The following is a 20,372-nucleotide window of genomic DNA, read 5'->3' as shown; positions in this document are numbered from 1 at the left end:
CAGCATCAGCCACCCTCCTCCCAGCCTCCCCCAGCATCAGCCACCCTCCTCCCAGCCTCAGCCTCCCAGCCTCCCCCAGCATCAGCCTCCCGCCTCCCAGCCTCCCCCAGCATCAGCCTCCCGCCTCCCCCTGCATCAGCCTCTCTCCTCCCAGCCTCCCCCAGCCTCAGCCTCCCTCCTCCCAGCCTCCCCAGCCTCAGCCTCCCTTCTCCCAGCCTCCCCCAGCCTCAGCCTCCCTCCTCCCAGCCTCCCCCAGCATCAGCCTCCCTCCTCCCAGCCTCCCCCAGCATCAGCCTCCCTCCTCCCAGCCTCCCCCAGCATCAGCCTCCCTCCTCCCAGCCTCCCCCAGCATCAGCCTCCCTCCTCCCAGCCTCCCCCAGCATTAGCCTCCCTCCTCCCAACCTACCTCAGCATCAGCCTCCCTCCTCCCAACCTCCCCCAGCATCAGCCTCCCTTCTCCCAGCCTCCCCCAGCATCAGCCTCCCTTCTCCCAGCCTCCCCCAGCATCAGCCTCCCTTCTCCCAGCCTCCCCCAGCATCAGCCTCCCTCCTCCTAGCCTCCCCCAGCATCAGCCTCCCTCCTCCCAGCCTCCCCCAGCATCAGCCTCCCTCCTCCCTCAGCCTCCCTCAGCATCAGCTTCCCTCCTCCAAGCCTCCCTTTCCCCCTCCCAGCCTCCCCCAGCATCAGCCTCCCTCAGCATCAGCCTCCTTCAGCATCAGCCTCCCCCAGAATCAGCCTCTCTCCTCCCAGCCTCAGCCTCTCTCTCCCCCCAGCCTCCCTCTCCCCCCAGCCTCCCCCGGCATCAGCCTCTCTCATCTCAGCCCCTCTCTCCCCCCACCCTCCCCACCAACCTCAGCCTCTCTCTCCCCCCAGCCTCCCCCCCAGCTTCAGCCTCTCTCTCCCCCCAGCCTCCCCCCCAGCTTCAGCCTCTCTCTCCCCCCAGCCTCCCCCCCAGCTTTAGCCTCTCTCTTCCCAGCCTCCCCCCCAGCTTCAGCCTCTCTCTTCCCAGCCTCCCCCCAGCCTCAGCCTCCCTCTCCCCAGCCTCCCCCCAGCCTCAGCCTCTCTCTTCCCAGCCTCTCTCTTCCCAGCATCCCTCCAGCCTCTCTCTCTTCCCAGCCTCCCCCCAGCCTCTCTCTCTCTTCCCAGCCTCCCCCAGCCTCTCTCTCTCTTCCCAGCCTCCCCCAGCCTCAGCCTCTCTCCCCCCAGCCTCCCCTTGCATGATTATAATGGACAAAAAGAGGCATCGCAACCATCATCAACTAACCTGTAAGGTGCCCATACATTCTAGGCTCTGCCTTATCTGCTCCGCTGCCGGCTGCCCTGCTCTGGTGATTATCCTCTTCTGCTGGCTTGCTCCAGCTTCAGACGCGTCCTCCTCCGCGGCGTGTGTTGTCTGCAGCATTGGACGCTGCAGCACGGGGCAGTGAGCTGATTGTCGCGCCCGCGCGCCTCTGACCCCGGAAGTGCAGGCGATGGAACTTCTGGGGTTAATCAGCTCACTATGCCTGGCGCCCGCCGTGTATTTAAATAGACAGAAGTGCGCCTCTCCTCCCTCTCACCCCCCCCCCCCCCCGAACACAGCCGAGGGTAACGGAGGGAGGGACGGGGGGCGGGGATGTAAAAAAAAAAATTATATATATTTTTCTTTTTTTTGCTGCCAGAAAGTGCCGCCCCCCCGCAACGTGCCGCCCTAGGCACGGGACCACGGGTGCCTAGTGGCAAATACGGCCCTGCTCGTAACGAGCAGTCAGGTGCACAGAGGGGCACGGCTCGTGTACCGAGTATAATGGAAGGCAACGGCAGATCTTCCAGAAAAATACTTCAGTTCCCCGTTGACTTCTATTATACTCTGGTACATGAGTCGAGCCCGTCCGGGTGTCCGTCGGCTGGTTTCGAAGCCCAAACGCCCGAGCATGGTAGAGCTTGTAAGGGGTGGGCAGACCCCTTACAAGGAGGCACAGTTTCCCCCTGAAAGTTGTTAAGGCTGATGTTATTTAATAAAAATGTTTTTACTGTTTTAGTTGGGTTCCCCTAGTGGCCGGGTGGGATGGCTGTCCCCATAGAAACTGTACAGGAGGGAGGAGGAGCCGGCAGCTTAGGGGAAAGGGTGTGTGTGTTGAAGGGAGTCGAGTCCGGGACGGGAGAGAAGAAGCAGAAGGGGCAGAGTGTGGGAGCTGGGTGAACAGGAAAGCAACAGAAAAGAAAGAAGAAGTTTCCTCAAGTGTGAAGCAGTATTGGTGTGGGTCCAATCTGTGTTAGCCGGAGTGGGAGCCTAGGTGAAGTAGAGTAGCCGGGCACATCCCCACTAGAGGAGACGTCTAGAAAAGGTTTTTCCCCAGCAAGTGTTGTGAAGTCATCTGCTTATTGCCTCTGTGTTTGGAAGAAGTGTACAATAAACATGCCTATTGGTTCAACCGACCTACGTCTGCAAAGTGTTTGTACATCTGACGGCGTTGTCTGCACCACCACACTCTGCCCCACCAAGTCATCTCCTGTCCCGATAGTGACAGCTGAGCCAGGGGTAATCCTGACAGAAAAAGGGGCCAAGACTACAACCCCCGAGGCACCCCTGGCACCCCGTTACATGTGGCATAGTCGGCAGGATCCGGATTATTGGCGACGGGTCCCGATCCCATGGTGGGAAGATCAAGTGGTGCCTGAGGCGTTGGACCGGGCACAAGATGGTGGCAAGATGGCCGCCGTCTTTATGGACACAGTGAGCGCGCGAAGAATTGGCGCCAAAAGAAGAGCCTGGGGCTGGCCGGTGAAGAAAAAGAAGTGCGGAGTGCGCTGCTCAAAGAGGGGAGGTGCTGGCCCCAGGATGCTGATGAAGATACGTGAAGAGGGCGGCGGTACAGGAAAAAAGAAGAGCCGCCTTGACCGGGTTGATGTGATGTGTGAGACTGGGGGTGGAGTATACCCAAGAGCGGGAAAAGAAGGCCCGCCTCCACCTTCCCCAGTATCTCCACTGTCCCCGGCGCCATTGCAAGAAACGCCAACGCAGAGACTGACTCCGAGCAAAATGGAGACTCCGAGAAAACAGCATGCTGCAGTGGGCGCGCTGGTAGCAACCAGCCTGGGCAGAGGACGCCCAAAGCAGACTGCGGACACGGAAGGACTTGCCCTTGCTTTACCGGCTGTGCCAGAAGGACCGGAGCGGCCTACAAAAGTAACCTGGGTCACTACCTGGGATGCCGCGACCGGTGAGACCTCGACTGAAGTTCGGGCCACCTACAAGGCACAGCTACATCCGGGAAACAAAGTCCTGGGAACTCCACACCAGTGTCCGGAGGTATTCCCGCCAGTCGAGGTGGGATCTTCAACCCACACAACAGTTCCGGCCCCGGAAGAGCAACATGCCCGGGAGCTAGAAGAAGACGAGTGGGGATTCTTCTGGGACCCAGTGAAGCCGTCACCCCTGACTAAGCGAAGGTCCCCATCGCCTGAATCCAATCCGGTGCAGGAGAGATTACTGGCCGAGACAGTGGCCCGTGAGATGATGGCCGGGCCCCTCAGCGACGAGTTTGAGCGGCACTGTACTGTAGGCACCGTAGTCCAATTTAACCAGAAGGAGGGCTATGGATTCATTGAAGATGAAGAGACCGGAGACCATTTTTTCTACAACCGGGTTAACCTGGACACTGAGGGTTTACCACAACGCCTTCATACGCTGTACCCGGGAGAAAAGGTGAAGTTCCGGAGAGAAGTGGGATGCCGGGGCCTATTTGCCGTAGGAGTGACCCGGATGCCCACTACACAAGAGGCCGCACAGTGGCAACAGGAAATCGAATGGGAGGAATGCCAATACCGGAGACGCACTCAACCGAGACCGGTGCTGGCTGATATCTCCCGGCCGAGAACCACGCTGGCGGTATCGCCCGAAGTCAAGACAGGACTGGGTGCTGACCCCGAGAAGGGAACGCCGGCGGTGTTGGCAATTCACCAGAATCTGGTCACACACCCGGTGATCGTCGTGGGCAGTCCCCAGCCGTCCCGTTCAGCGACTCCATCACCCCCGTCGGGGGTTGAGGAGGCAAAACCGGAGACGGAGGCGCCAGAACCACCAGTCAACTACGAACCGTTCCTGGAGATTGCGCCGCTTGCCATGTCAGTCCCTTGCTGATTACGTGAGGGCCCAGCGGGCCGAATGGCAGCGCGCTTACCATCCCGAGTGACCCGTAATGACTGGAGGTAATGGACATGTTCGTGTTGAATTCCGGCAGTGTTAAAGAGCCGGGAAAGTGCCACAGTTTGCAACCTGTTCAAGCTACGAGCCCGGAAGGAGCCTGATGCTGGACTGAGCCAGGGGCTCCCTCCGTGTTGTTAAAGAAGACTTTGTTTTATTGTGCTCCTATCTACCAAGACCGGGAGTGTTGTGAAAACCTCCGGGCAGAAGACCTGCAAAGACCGGGAGTGCCTGCTGAAGGTCTCCGGGCACACTATCTACTAAGACCGGGAGCTCCCAGGAGGGACTCCGAGCGCCAGACTCGTGCGCCCCTTGAGTGTGCCCTGATGTGAACCTGTTTAGAGTTTCTATAAAAATGTTGCTGCTAAAATGTGTTTTTTTTAGGTTCATGCCTTGCCGGGAGGCTTAGGCAGAAAGAGGGGAGGAATGTAAGGGCAGACCCCTTACAAGGAGACACAGTTTCCCCCTGAAAGTTGTTAAGGCTGATGTTATTTAATAAAAATGTTTTTACTGTTTTAGTTGGGTTCCCCTAGTGGCCGGGTGGGACGGCTGTCCCCATAGAAACTGTACAGGAGGGAGGAGGAGCCGGCAGCTTAGGGGAAAGGGTGTGTGTGTTGAAGGGAGTCGAGGCCGGGACGGGAGAGAAGAAGCAGAAGGGGCAGAGTGTGGGAGCTGGGTGAACAGGAAAGCAACAGAAAAGAAAGAAGAAGTTTCCTCAAGTGTGAAGCAGTATTGGTGTGGGTCCAGTCTGTGTTAGCCGGAGTGGGAGCCTAGGTGAAGTAGAGTAGCCGGGCACATCCCCACTAGAGGAGACGTCTAGAAAAGGTTTTTCCCCAGCAAGCGTTGTGAAGTCATCTGCTTATTGCCTCTGTGTTTGGAAGAAGTGTACAATAAACATGCCTACTGGTTCAACCGACCTACGTCTGCAAAGTGTTTGTACATCTGACGGCGTTGTCTGCACCACCACACTCTGCCCCACCAAGTCATCTCCTGTCCCGATAGTGACGGCGGAGCCAGGGGTAAGCCTGACAGAAAAAGGGGCCACGACTACAACCCCCGAGGCACCCCTGGCACCCCGTTACAAGCTCACGCATCACTATTTGTGAAATATGGTGCGTTGTGTGACAGTAAGGCAAGTTAGAGTTATTAGGGGTAAGAGACAACTACCTCACCCATGGATGCCCTCCCGCGCACGTTACACTACCAGTGGTCAATATGGCATCTCACCCAGTGCAATATTTTGATATGTGCATGTGACTTCCAGACATAGGGGTGCTAAGGTGAAAAAACATCATACACTCCAATGGAAAAAAAAAAGAAAGGAGCTAGCTAATACTCTACCTCGAATAAATATTCCTCCTAGTGAAGCCCATTAGTGTTCCCACACAGTGTGGTACCCTTCATAATCCCTGTACAGTAAGATGCCCCCACAGAACCAGCTATCACGCAATAAGATATCGTCCCCACAGAACCAGCCATCACACAGTAAGATGCCCCCACAGAACCAGCCATCACACAGTAAGATGCCCCCAGAGAACCAGCCATCACACAGTAAGATGCCTCCACAGAACCAGCCATCACACAGTAAGATGCCCCCACAAAACTAGCCATCATACAGTAAGATGTCCCCACAGAACCAGCCATCACATAGTAAAATGCCCCCACAGAATCAGCCATCACACAGTAAGATGCCTCCAAAGAACCAGCCATCACACAGTAAGATGCCCCCACAGAACCAGCCATCACACAGTAAGATGCCCCCACACAACCAGCCATCACACAGTAAGATGCCTCCACAGAACCAGCCATCACACAGTAAGATTTCCCCACAGAACTAGCCATCACACAGTAAGATGCCTCCACAAAACCAGCCATCACACAGTAAGATGCCTCCACAGGACCAGCCATCACACAGTAAGATGCCTCCACAGAACCAGCCATCACACAGTAACATGCCCCCACAGAACCAGCCATCACACAGTAAGATTCCCCTACAGAACCAGTCATCACACAGTAAGATGCCCCCAGAGAACCAGCCATCACACAGTAAGATGCCTCCACAGAACCAGCCATCACACAGTAAGATGCCCCCACAAAACTAGCCATCATACAGTAAGATGTCCCCACAGAACCAGCCATCACATAGTAAAATGCCCCCACAGAATCAGCCATCACACAGTAAGATGCCTCCAAAGAACCAGCCATCACACAGTAAGATGCCCCCACAGAACCAGCCATCACACAGTAAGATGCCCCCACACAACCAGCCATCACACAGTAAGATGCCTCCACAGAACCAGCCATCACACAGTAAGATTTCCCCACAGAACTAGCCATCACACAGTAAGATGCCTCCACAAAACCAGCCATCACACAGTAAGATGCCTCCACAGGACCAGCCATCACACAGTAAGATGCCTCCACAGAACCAGCCATCACACAGTAACATGCCCCCACAGAACCAGCCATCACACAGTAAGATTCCCCTACAGAACCAGTCATCACACAGTAAGATGCCTCCACAGAACCAGCCATCACACAGTAACATGCCCCCACAGAACCAGCCATCACACAGTAACATGCCCCCACAGAACCAGCCATCACACAGTAAGGTGCCCCCACAGAACCAGCCATAACACAGTAACATGCCCCCACAGAACCAGCCATCACACAGTAAGGTGCCCCCACAGAACCAGCCATCACACAGTAATATGCCTCCACAGAACCAACCATCACACAGTAATATGCCCCCACAGAACCAGCCATCACACAATAATATGCCCCCACAGAACCAGCCATCACACAGTAACATGCCCCCACAGAACCGGCCATCACACAGTAATATGCCCCCACAGAACCAGCCATCACACAGTAATGCGGGCGTCACACGGTACGATCTATCGTGCAATTGTGAAGCCCCACAGGTGTTGTGTCGGTGTCGGTGCGTTACCTTCAGGGACTCCACGTTGCTGGATCTCCGTCACTGGTAGGAAATCTTCTGTTTTGATCGTGACGCCACTCTCAGTATTGCGGTCAGTGGGGACCGCCACTGCAGGTTAGGGGACGCCTGGGGCTGATGGTGGGTGCAGTCGGATGTAGTAGCCTCCTGAGAGTGAGGCAAGCCCCAGGGCCCTGTGTAGGTTTGTAGTACCACAAGTCGCAGAATAACCACACAGGCAGGAATGTCTTTCAAGGGCTTTACTCACATTTGATGGCAGGGTGAGTAGCCCGGGCGTAGCTGAGATGAACCAGGTGGGAACCAGGTATCCTTCAGGCTGACTTTATGAGGGTGACTACTGACTCGCCTTCCTTAGCCCTTGGTGGTTTGGGGTGACCCCGACTTTGAGTCCCTATGGGGGTCACCCAGGGAAGATGCTGCAGCCTCTCTCCCCTTGTTGTTTCGCCGTGTGCTTGTTCCCCGGACCAGGCCACTCCAGCCTCTTGCCTCCTATGACCTATGGGCCCTCACTGCGGTTACGTGGCTGCGGCTTTTGTAGTGTTGTGGTGTGGGCTTTAAGAGCCCCACACCGGCAGGTTTAGCAGGGAAAGGTGAATCTATCCTCGCTTCGGGATCTGCCGCCCGGTTGGGCCTGGTGCTCTCTAGCAGTCTCCTTACTTCCCACTCCGTGCACTCTCTAGCTGAAGCTGGCTTTCAGGCAGCACTCCTAGTTGACCGTTCTCCCCCGTCTGTAGCCACTGCGCGGGCGCTGTTAGACAGCAACAGCCCCACAGGTCTGCTCCTCACTGAGCCCTATGGAGTTCTGCTCTAACTGACTCACTGCTCCTCCTCTCCTGTTCTTGCCTACGCCACCTAGCAACCAGACTCTCTTACCACACCCCTCGAGAGGAGATGGAGGCTCTACCCCCTCCACTATTCCAGTGAAGGTGAAGGCTTGCCCCCTCCTGGGATCCCCAGGGGTCCTCTCATGGGTACATGTGTGAGGCCTGATCACTATGCGCCTGTGTTCCACACCCCTGTCAGCCTTCTGGATTACCTGTGTTGTACTGTCCCCAGCATGGGTGCAGTACTCAGTGGTGCCTGACCAGGTCAGGGGCGCCACATTCCCCCTTAGTTATCACCAGCACGTCCTCGGGCTGCAAGACAACATTTTAAAATGCATAAAACATTAAAACATGTAAAACATTTAAAAGCACCAGGTATCAGACATCACCACCCTCCACCCACAAGTCCGTTAACCCACCCAAAACCCTCTCAGGAGGCAGGTCACCGGTTCTGTTGGTAACCAGGTCTGGGCCATCTACTTCCCCAGACCTTTCCTCCAATCTTCCTCTCCCGTTGGCCGCGACTTCAGCCACTTCTGGCAGGATGTAGAGGCGGCTTTCATGGGCTGGTGGTTTCAGGGTATACCTGGCCTGGTGGATCCGCGCCGTCAGCCTCTTCTGGCAGGATTCAGAGGCGGCCTCCACAGTTGGTGCTGGCCAGGTACCCTCTTTGTGGTGGTGAGCCAAGGCCCCATAAACAGGCGTGCTCTCTGATCGCAGGTGAGCCAAGGCCCTTTTCTACGGACGGGCCCCCCTGGTTGCAGACGAGCCAAGCCCCTAAACAGGCTGGCCCTGGTGGTGGTGCCACTGGTGTAACTATTTACACTGCGAGAGTTTGTGGCTATAGCAAGTTCATAGCCTTAAGGTTTATTTCTCACAATAGTTTTTGTGGGCACATGCTTAAACGTTGCAAAACAAAACTTTTCAAAACTCTAACTTCTGTACTTCTTTCTTTACTTTACTCCTCTTTTTCACCAGGGCGTGGGCATGTAGGGCACCGGCACCTGTGACTTTCTTGCTCTCCGTCGTCGTCCGTGGTTGTTTCATCTGTAGGATCTTTGTCTATGGTTGTTTCATCTGTAGGATCTTTATCTTTCCTTTCTTGGTCTTCGTCTGTTTCTACATCTGGTTCTTTATCTCTGTCTTTTCTTTCTTGTCTTTCTTGTCTTTCTTGTCTTGGACATGGTGCTACGTCTAAGGCATAGTAGCCCCTTTCTCCTTGATGCAAGGTGAACTGTACTAAATCCCCAATTTTCAAATTTCTGCCTGAATGTCCTCTGGGCAGGTGGGCTTGAACATCTCTCCGATTTACGAATATGCCCTCTTTTATTCCTTTCACGACAATGAAGCCGTATCCGCTTTTCAGGTTGAAGTCCTCTACTATCCCTCTGTAAAGGGGTCCTCTAGCCTGGGCTTCGGACCTTCTTAGGCACCTTTTCTCCTCCAGGTCTCTGGCTGTGACCTCCCTCTGCTCTGGAGACTGTGGTGTTGGAGGACGCTTTGTTCTGCTGCGCCTTGTCTTGCGGGCTGGGTTCATGCCTGTGGGCTTCCAGGTGAGGTCTTTAGGTTGATCTTCATCTGCTGACGGTGTCAAATCTTCCTCCTCCCAGCGGGAATAGGGCAGCATCTCCGGCTCTGGGTAGGGGTCTGCTGCGGTTGGCGTCGGAGTCAGCTCCTCAGCTTCCTGGCCTCCTCTCCCCCTTAGTTCTTCGCTGCACTCCTTTGGTGGCAGTGCTGGGGATGGGCTCTCTTCAGCTGGTCTGGGCGGTGGACTCTCTGGCGCGGCTGCAGGGGTTGCTGGAATTCTCTTGGGAGTATGCGGAGGGAGCATGTACCGGTCCACCAACCATTGTGGAAACTTGGCCTCCATGTCAGCCTTCAGCCGCCAGTATTCGGGGTCCTCCCCCAGCGTGGGCTTTCCGGCAGGGACCTCTTCTGACTGGGGAGCGGTGTCTGCTCTGGCCTTGCAGGCCGGGGAAAATGATGAGGTAGTCTTCTCTTCTTGGCGGGCCGCGCCCTGTATGGCGGCGGCCTGGTCTTGGCGGGCCGCGCCCTGTATGGCGGCGGCCTGGTCTTGGCGGGCCGCGCCCTGTATGGCGGCGGCCTGGTCTTGGCGGGCCGCGCCCTGTATGGCGGCGGCCTGGTCTTGGCGGGCCGCGCCCTGTATGGCGGCGGCCTGGTCTTGGCGGGCCGCGCCCTGTATGGCGGCGGCCTGGTCTTGGCGGGCCGCGCCTGGCATGGCGGCGGCCTGGATCAGTGTCGCTGTTGCAGGGGGCTCTGTGCAGGCTGGGCTGGACGTCGCTGCAGCGATCGGAGCTTGGCGGGCCGCACCTGGCGGGGCTGCGGCCTGGTTCAGCATCTCACTTGCGGCGCGGACGAGCGTCGCTGCTGCGGTGGGGTCTTGGCGGACCGGGTTCAGCAGGGTGGCAGCCTGGGTCAGCGTCACACCTGCAGCACGGATGAGCACTGCCGTGGTGGTCGGAGCCCTGCGGGACAGGCGGGGCATCGCTGCGGCGGCCTGGATTTGGCGGGCCGCTTCTAGCGTGGCTGCGGCCTGGTCCAACGTCGCCGCGCCGGGCGCCTCTTCTGGGACCGCGGGCGTGGCAGCAGGGGCCGGGGCACTTGCGCTGGCCGGGGCATCACTCGACTCACCCATCTGTGGCAGCATCGGGGTCTGCGTCGTCGCCGCTCGGTCTGGCAGGCGTCGCGCGGCTCCCTCCTCGTAGGTCCGCACCGCCGCAGCCATCTCCAGGAGCTCCGTGCGTTCTTCCCTGAGCTGTCGCACAATCCTAGCCTCCAGCTGGTCACAGAAAATAGCAAGCTCCCGGCACCACCAGGCAGCGGAGCCTGGCTCTGGATCTCTGCTCTCAGACGCCATCTTCATTAGCAAGCTGCTGGCTTCTCTTCTGCTCCGCCGTCTCTCGACGCTTCCGCTCTCTTCACCAGCGAGGTCAGAACTCTGCAGGGGATCTCTGGGTAGCCACACCTCTTCGTGGGCGGTAACTTCTCCCAGCGCGGGCTGCTGTTGTTTTCCAGCGCGCTTTTCATGGTGGCAATATGGCGGCGCTTCCAATTTTTCAAGCGGACCGCCCAGGCACATGGTCACCTGTCTGAACAGGTCTAGTCCTTATCCTGTTCGTGACGCCAGATGTGAAGCCCCACAGGTGTTGTGTCGGTGTCGGTGCGTTACCTTCAGGGACTCCACGTTGCTGGATCTCCGTCACTGGTAGGAAATCTTCTGTTTTGATCGTGACGCCACTCTCAGTATTGCGGTCAGTGGGGACCGCCACTGCAGGTTAGGGGACGCCTGGGGCTGATGGTGGGTGCAGTCGGATGTAGTAGCCTCCTGAGAGTGAGGCAAGCCCCAGGGCCCTGTGTAGGTTTGTAGTACCACAAGTCGCAGAATAACCACACAGGCAGGAATGTCTTTCAAGGGCTTTACTCACATTTGATGGCAGGGTGAGTAGCCCGGGCGTAGCTGAGATGAACCAGGTGGGAACCAGGTATCCTTCAGGCTGACTTTATGAGGGTGACTACTGACTCGCCTTCCTTAGCCCTTGGTGGTTTGGGGTGACCCCGACTTTGAGTCCCTATGGGGGTCACCCAGGGAAGATGCTGCAGCCTCTCTCCCCTTGTTGTTTCGCCGTGTGCTTGTTCCCCGGACCAGGCCACTCCAGCCTCTTGCCTCCTATGACCTATGGGCCCTCACTGCGGTTACGTGGCTGCGGCTTTTGTAGTGTTGTGGTGTGGGCTTTAAGAGCCCCACACCGGCAGGTTTAGCAGGGAAAGGTGAATCTATCCTCGCTTCGGGATCTGCCGCCCGGTTGGGCCTGGTGCTCTCTAGCAGTCTCCTTACTTCCCACTCCGTGCACTCTCTAGCTGAAGCTGGCTTTCAGGCAGCACTCCTAGTTGACCGTTCTCCCCCGTCTGTAGCCACTGCGCGGGCGCTGTTAGACAGCAACAGCCCCACAGGTCTGCTCCTCACTGAGCCCTATGGAGTTCTGCTCTAACTGACTCACTGCTCCTCCTCTCCTGTTCTTGCCTACGCCACCTAGCAACCAGACTCTCTTACCACACCCCTCGAGAGGAGATGGAGGCTCTACCCCCTCCACTATTCCAGTGAAGGTGAAGGCTTGCCCCCTCCTGGGATCCCCAGGGGTCCTCTCATGGGTACATGTGTGAGGCCTGATCACTATGCGCCTGTGTTCCACACCCCTGTCAGCCTTCTGGATTACCTGTGTTGTACTGTCCCCAGCATGGGTGCAGTACTCAGTGGTGCCTGACCAGGTCAGGGGCGCCACACAATCACACGAGCGATCATACCCGCCCCCGTCGTTTGTGCGTCACGGGCAATTAGTTGCCCGTGGCGCACAAAGTCGTTAAACCGCCGTCACACGTACTTACCTGCTGAGCGACGTCGCTGTGGGCGGCGAACATCCACTTCCTAAAGGGGGTGGGATGTTCGGCGTCACAGCGACGTCACACAGCGGCCGGCCAATAGAAGCGGAGGGGCGGAGATGAGCGGGCCGTAAACATCCCGACCACCTCCTTCCTTCCACATAGCCGGCGGGAGCCGCGGGACGCAGGTAAGCTGTGTTCATCGTTCCCGGGGTGTCACACGGAGCGATGTGTGCTGCCCCGGTTACGATGAACAACCGGCACAAAGAAAAATAAACGACTTTTTAAAAATGAGCGACGTGTCAACGATACACGATTTGTGACCAATTTGCGAACGTTCAGAGTCGCTCGAAGGTGTCACACAAAACGACGTTGCAAACGATGCCGGGTGTGCGTCACGAAAACCGTGACCCCCGACGACATATCGCACGATAGATCGTCTTGTGTGACGCCCGCATAATACTCCCCTTCAGTCATCTCACTCTCTGAGGAATATTTTATTAGCCAGGGTCATAGGTACATCTGTTCTTTTATAAATTGGATAAGGTCAAATGCAGCTGGTATCATTGGGATCTTCAGCATAACATAGCTGAGCTGTGCTACAACCCGGCTGTCAGATGTTTTCTGAGACTGGGTGAATTTGAACATGTGGGACTGACAGCATTAAAACTATGAGAGGGATGAATCCGATAGCAACGGAGTACAGAGAGAACCCTAGGGGTTAGGCCCCTTTCATCCGTCCGAACCAGCCTCCCTCGTATGTGTGCAAAAATGGTGCAAGACAGAGCACACGCTGGCTCCATCTGTTCCATTATACTCAGTGGCCGCGGAAGGGGGGAGGTTCGGATGGAAATCCCGGCAGGACCAGCGAACGTAGGGAAAAACGCAAGTTAAAGTAGCCTTATCATTAGGGGAGAGATAGCGGAAAATCTCTGTAGATTTAAAAATAGGTTGTATTGGCACACATGATAAGTCTGCATGTACAGAAAGCTGAGACCACATTATGATTTTGGGAATAAACCTTTAAAATATGACATTTAGATTAACCACTTAATGTTCTCTCTATTGAATGGTCTGGTACTCCTTGTAAATTTTATATATATATATATATATATATATATATATATATATATATATGAAATAAAACAAAATAAATCAATCTGTCTGATGTAAAGAGCAGACACTAATCCCAGGCTGACTTGTATTGTGGTGCGTTCTTCATGCACTGATTTGTCGCTCCCTCAGGAAAGCCAGTCACAGAGCAGTCCTTTGTCTGTAAGATTAGGTGCTTCTGCTGGAGCTGAATCAATGTGATGAGCGAGCTCCAGCTATACCCTGCTCCTCCTCCTTGCTGTTCTATCGGAAGTAGTATGGGGAGATAAGGTATGCACACCAGTGACTATGTAAGGGGAATACATGGAATAGCAGAAACTGCTGTGTGAATACTGACATGAAAAATTCAATAGCTATATGTAAGAATGAAATGTGAAAAATGGAACCTGCATTACTGCCATGAATATATGAATAAAGAGAAATTTAGCTACTGAATTGATCAATGCAATAGAGCCCCAACACTACGCCAAAGTATTTCTCTACGTTGGGGTCCCTAGCTTGTGTGTGTCCTCTCATGCAGTTAAAAAACTTACCGTGTATGGGAAGCTGAGACCCAGGCTATATATACGATGTGGATTGGCAATAGGTGTGTATGGGGAGCAGGGCCGGCGTCAGCACCCGGCATACCCGGGCAAATGCCGGGGCCCTGGAGAGCCGGGGGGGCCCACTCGGCCTCGTCAGCTCTGGTGCACCTTGGCCGGGGCCCACTCTCCTTAGTTCTGCGGTCCCCGGGCCGAGTTCCGGGGACCGCAGTCCTCGGCAGGAATCTGCGGCGCCGTCTCTTTAAGGCGCGCAGACTTCCTGGTTTGAACTTCATCTGTGGGCGGAGCTACAGACCGGCCTGCTCAGTCCCACAGATGAGAGTTGCAGTGCCAGCCAGCGACCCCCAGCACAGCGTGTCCCTCCGGCGCTGTGTGGGCCCCCTCTCCACCGTGACCTGAGCGGTATGTGCCCTCCCCAACCCCGATTTATGCCCCCCCCCGGAGCCGCGCGTGTCTGTCTCTGTCTGTATGTAGCAGAGCTAGGTGTGTATGTATATAGCAGAGCTATGTGTGTATGTATATAGCAGAGCTATGTGTGTATGTATATAGCAGAGCTATGTGTGTATGTATATAGCAGAGCTATGTGTGTATGTATATAGCAGAGCTATGTGTGTATGTATGTAGCAGAGCTATGTGTGTATGTATGTAGCAGAGTTATGTGTGTATGTATATAGCAGAGCTATGTGTGTATGTATGTAGCAGAGCTAGGTGTGTATGTATATAGCAGAGCTATGTGTGTATGTATATAGCAGAGCTATGTGTGTATGTATATAGCAGAGCTATGTGTGTATGTATATAGCAGAGCTATGTGTGTATGTATATAGCAGAGCTAGGTGTGTATGTATATAGCAGAGCTATGTGTGTATGTATATAGCAGAGCTAGGTGTGTATGTATATAGCAGAGCTAGGTGTGTATGTATATAGCAGAGCTATGTGTGTATGTATATAGCAGAGCTATGTGTGTATGTATATAGCAGAGCTATGTGTGTATGTATATAGCAGAGCTATGTGTGTATGTATATAGCAGAGCTATGTGTGTATGTATATAGCAGAGCTATGTGTGTATGTATATAGCAGAGCTATGTGTGTATGTATATAGCAGAGCTATGTGTGTATGTATATAGCAGAGCTAGGTGTGTATGTATATAGCAGAGCTATGTGTGTATGTATATAGCAGAGCTAGGTGTGTATGTATATAGCAGAGCTATGTGTGTATGTATATAGCAGAGCTAGGTGTGTATGTATATAGCAGAGCTATGTGTGTATGTATATAGCAGAGCTAGGTGTGTATATAGCAGAGCTAGGTGTGTATGTATATAGCAGAGTTATGTGTGTATGTATATAGCAGAGCTATGTGTGTATGTATATAGCAGAGCTATGTGTGTATGTATATAGCAGAGCTAGGTGTGTATGTATATAGCAGAGCTATGTGTGCATGTATATAGCAGAGCTAGGTGTGTATGTATATAGCAGAGCTATGTGTGTATGTATATAGCAGAGCTAGGTGTGTATGTATATAGCAGAGCTAGGTGTGTATGTATATAGCAGAGCTATGTGTGCATGTATATAGCAGAGCTATGTGTGTATGTATATAGCAGAGCTAGGTGTGTATGTATATAGCAGAGTTATGTGTGTATGTATATAGCAGAGTTATGTGTGTATGTATATAGCAGAGCTATGTGTGTATGTATATAGCAGAGCTAGGTGTGTATGTATATAGCAGAGCTAGGTGTGTATGTATATAGCAGAGCTAGGTGTGTATGTATATAGCAGAGCTATGTGTGTATGTATATAGCAGAGCTAGGTGTGTATGTATATAGCAGAGCTATGTGTGTATGTATATAGCAGAGCTAGGTGTGTATGTATATAGCAGAGCTATGTGTGTATGTATATAGCAGAGCTAGGTGTGTATATAGCAGAGCTAGGTGTGTATGTATATAGCAGAGCTAGATGTGTATGTATATAGCAGAGCTATGTGTGTATGTATATAGCAGAGCTATGTGTGTATGTATATAGCAGAGCTAGGTGTGTATGTATATAGCAGAGCTAGGTGTGTATGTATATAGCAGAGCTATGTGTGTATGTATATAGCAGAGCTAGGTGTGTATGTATATAGCAGAGCTATGTGTGTATGTATATAGCAGAGCTAGGTGTGTATGTATATAGCAGAGCTAGGTGTGTATGTATATAGCAGAGCTATGTGTGTATGTATATAGCAGAGCTATGTGTGTATGTATGTAGCAGAGCTATGTGTGTATGTATATAGCAGAGTTATGTGTGTATGTATATAGCAGAGCTATGTGTGTATGTATGTAGCAGAGCTAGGTGTGTATGTATATAGCAGAGCTATGTGTGTATGTATATAGCAGAGCTAGGTGTGTATGTATATAGCAGAGCTATGTGTGTATGTATATAGCAGAGCTATGTGTGTATGTATATAGCAGAGCTATGTGTGTATGTATGTAGCAGAGCTATGTGTGTATGTATGTAGCAGAGTTATGTGTGTATGTATATAGCAGAGCTATGTGTGTATGTATGTAGCAGAGCTAGGTGTGTATGTATATAGCAGAGCTATGTGTGTATGTATATAGCAGAGCTAGGTGTGTATGTATATAGCAGAGCTAGGTGTGTATGTATATAGCAGAGCTATGTGTGTATGTATATAGCAGAGCTATGTGTGCATGTATATAGCAGAGCTATGTGTGTATGTATATAGCAGAGTTATGTGTGTATGTATATAGCAGAGCTATGTGTGTATGTATATAGCAGAGCTATGTGTGTATGTATATAGCAGAGCTATGTGTGTATGTATATAGCAGAGCTATGTGTGTATGTACATAGCAGAGCTATGTGTGTATGTACATAGCAGAGCTATGTGTGTATGTATATAGCAGAGCTATGTGTGCATGTATATAGCAGAGCTATGTGTGTATGTATATAGCAGAGCTATGTGTGCATGTATATAGCAGAGCTATGTGTGCATGTATATAGCAGAGCTATGTGTGTATGTATATAGCAGAGCTATGTGTGTATGTAGCAGAGCTAGGTGTGTATGTATATATCAGAGCTATGTGTGTATGTAGCAGAGCTATGTGTGTATGTATGTGGCAGAGCTATGTGTGTATGTATATAGCAGAGCTATGTATGTAGCAGAGCTATGTGTGCATGTATATAGCAGAGCTATGTATATAGCAGAGCTATGTATGTAGCAGAGCTATGTGTGCATGTATATAGCAGAGCTATGTGTGTATGTATGTGGCAGAGCTATGTGTGTATGTATGTAGCAGCGCTGTGTCTGTATGTATGTATCCAGCAGAGCTGTGTGTGTTTGTCTGTATGCATGTATGATGTGTATCTATGTATGTCAGTGTATATGACTGTATAGATGTGTCAGTTCTATATGTATTTTTGTGAGTTTGTCGTTAAATATGTATATGTATGTGTATGTATGTGTGTCTGCGTGTGGATGGGGCCCACTGGGACTCTTCCGCCCGGGGCCCACAAAAACCTGGAGCCGGCCCTGATGGGGAGGGTTCACAAACGAAAAACTACTAACAAATAAGAAATAACGTTTGGAACTCCATTCTATGTCTGAACTGGGTGCAAAAACCTAAAAAAACATCACTATGGGGAGATAAGGTATGCACACCAGTGACTATGTAAGGGGAATACATGGAATAGCAGAAACTGCTGTGTGAATACTGACATGAAAAATTCAATAGCTATATGTAAGAATGAAATGTGAAAAATGGAACCTGCATTACTGCCATGAATATATGAATAAAGAGAAATTTAGCTACTGAATTGATCAATGCAATAGAGCCCCAACACTACGCCAAAGTATTTCTCTACGTTGGGGTCCCTAGCTTGTGTGTGTCCTCTCATGCAGTTAAAAAACTTACCGTGTATGGGAAGCTGAGACCCAGGCTATATATACGATGTGGATTGGCAATAGGTGTGTATGGGGAGGGTTCACAAACGAAAAACTACTAACAAATAAGAAATAACGTTTGGAACTCCATTCTATGTCTGAACTGGGTGCAAAAACCTAAAAAAAATCACTATGGGGAGATAAGGTATGCACACCAGTGACTATGTAAGGGGAATACATGGAATAGCAGAAACTGCTGTGTGAATACTGACATGAAAAATTCAATAGCTATATGTAAGAATGAAATGTGAAAAATGGAACCTGCATTACTGCCATGAATATATGAATAAAGAGAAATTTAGCTACTGAATTGATCAATGCAATAGAGCCCCAACACTACCCCAAAGTATTTCTCTACGTTGGGGTCCCTAGCTTGTGTGTGTCCTCTCATGCAGTTAAAAAACTTACCGTGTATGGGAAGCTGAGACCCAGGCTATATATACGATGTGGATTGGCAATAGGTGTGTATGGGGAGGGTTCACAAACGAAAATCTACTAACAAATAAGAAATAACGTTTGGAACTCCATTCTATGTCTGAACTGGGTGCAAAAACCTAAAAAAACATCACTATGGGGAGATAAGGTATGCACACCAGTGACTATGTAAGGGGAATACATGGAATAGCAGAAACTGCTGTGTGAATACTGACATGAAAAATTCAATAGCTATATGTAAGAATGAAATGTGAAAATTGGAACCTGCATTACTGCCATGAATATATGAATAAAGAGAAATTTAGCTACTGAATTGATCAATGCAATAGAGCCCCAACACAACGCCAAAGTATTTCTCTACGTTGGGGTCCCTAGCTTGTGTGTGTCCTCTCATGCAGTTAAAAAACTTACCGTGTATGGGAAGCTGAGACCCAGGCTATATATACGATGTGGATTGGCAATAGGTGTGTATGGGGAGGGTTCACAAACGAAAAACTACTAACAAATAAGAAATAACGTTTGGAACTCCATTCTATGTCTGAACTGGGTGCAAAAACCTAAAAAAACATCACTATGGGGAGATAAGGTATGCACACCAGTGACTATGTAAGGGGAATACATGGAATAGCAGAAACTGCTGTGTGAATACTGACATGAAAAATTCAATAGCTATATGTAAGAATGAAATGTGAAAAATGGAACCTGCATTACTGCCATGAATATATGAATAAAGAGAAATTTAGCTACTGAATTGATCAATGCAATAGAGCCCCAACACTACGCCAAAGTATTTCTCTACGTTGGGGTCCCTAGCTTGTGTGTGTCCTCTCATGCAGTTAAAAAAAACTTACCGTGTATGGGAAGCTGAGACCCAGGCTATATATACGATGTGGATTGGCAATAGGTGTGTATGGGGAGGGTTCACAAACGAAAAACTACTAACAAATAAGAAATAACGTTTGGAACTCCATTCTATGTCTGAACTGGGTGCAAAAACCTAAAAAAACATCACTATGGGGAGATAAGGTATGCACACCAGTGACTATGTAAGGGGAATACATGGAATAGCAGAAACTGCTGTGTGAATACTGACATGAAAAATTCAATAGCTATATGTAAGAATGAAATGTGAAAAATGGAACCTGCATTACTGCCATGAATATATGAATAAAGAGAAATTTAGCTACTGAATTGATCAATGCAATAGAGCCCCAACACTACGCCAAAGTATTTCTCTACGTTGGGGTCCCTAGCTTGTGTGTGTCCTCTCATGCAGTTAAAAAACTTACCGTGTATGGGAAGCTGAGACCCAGGCTATATATACGATGTGGATTGGCAACAGGTGTGTATGGGGAGGGTTCACAAACGAAAAACTACTAACAAATAAGAAATAACGTTTGGAACTCCATTCTATGTCTGAACTGGGTGCAAAAACCTAAAAAACATCACTATGGGGAGATAAGGTATGCACACCAGTGACTATGTAAGGGGAATACATGGAATAGCAGAAACTGCTGTGTGAATACTGACATGAAAAATTCAATAGCTATATGTAAGAATGAAATGTGAAAAATGGAACCTGCATTACTGCCATGAATATATGAATAAAGAGAAATTTAGCTACTGAATTGATCAATGCAATAGAGCCCCAACACTACGCCAAAGTATTTCTCTACGTTGGGGTCCCTAGCTTGTGTGTGTCCTCTCATGCAGTTAAAAAACTTACCGTGTATGGGAAGCTGAGACCCAGGCTATATATACGATGTGGATTGGCAATAGGTGTGTATGGGGAGGGTTCACAAACGAAAAACTACTAACAAATAAGAAATAACGTTTGGAACTCCATTCTATGTCTGAACTGGGTGCAAAAACCTAAAAAAAATCACTATGGGGAGATAAGGTATGCACACCAGTGACTATGTAAGGGGAATACATGGAATAGCAGAAACTGCTGTGTGAATACTGACATGAAAAATTCAATAGC

The sequence above is a fragment of the Anomaloglossus baeobatrachus genome, chromosome 2, assembly GCF_048569485.1.
Source record: "Anomaloglossus baeobatrachus isolate aAnoBae1 chromosome 2, aAnoBae1.hap1, whole genome shotgun sequence".
NCBI classification, from domain to species: Eukaryota; Metazoa; Chordata; class Amphibia; order Anura; family Aromobatidae; genus Anomaloglossus; species Anomaloglossus baeobatrachus.
Note: the sequence above shows the minus strand (reverse complement) of the source record.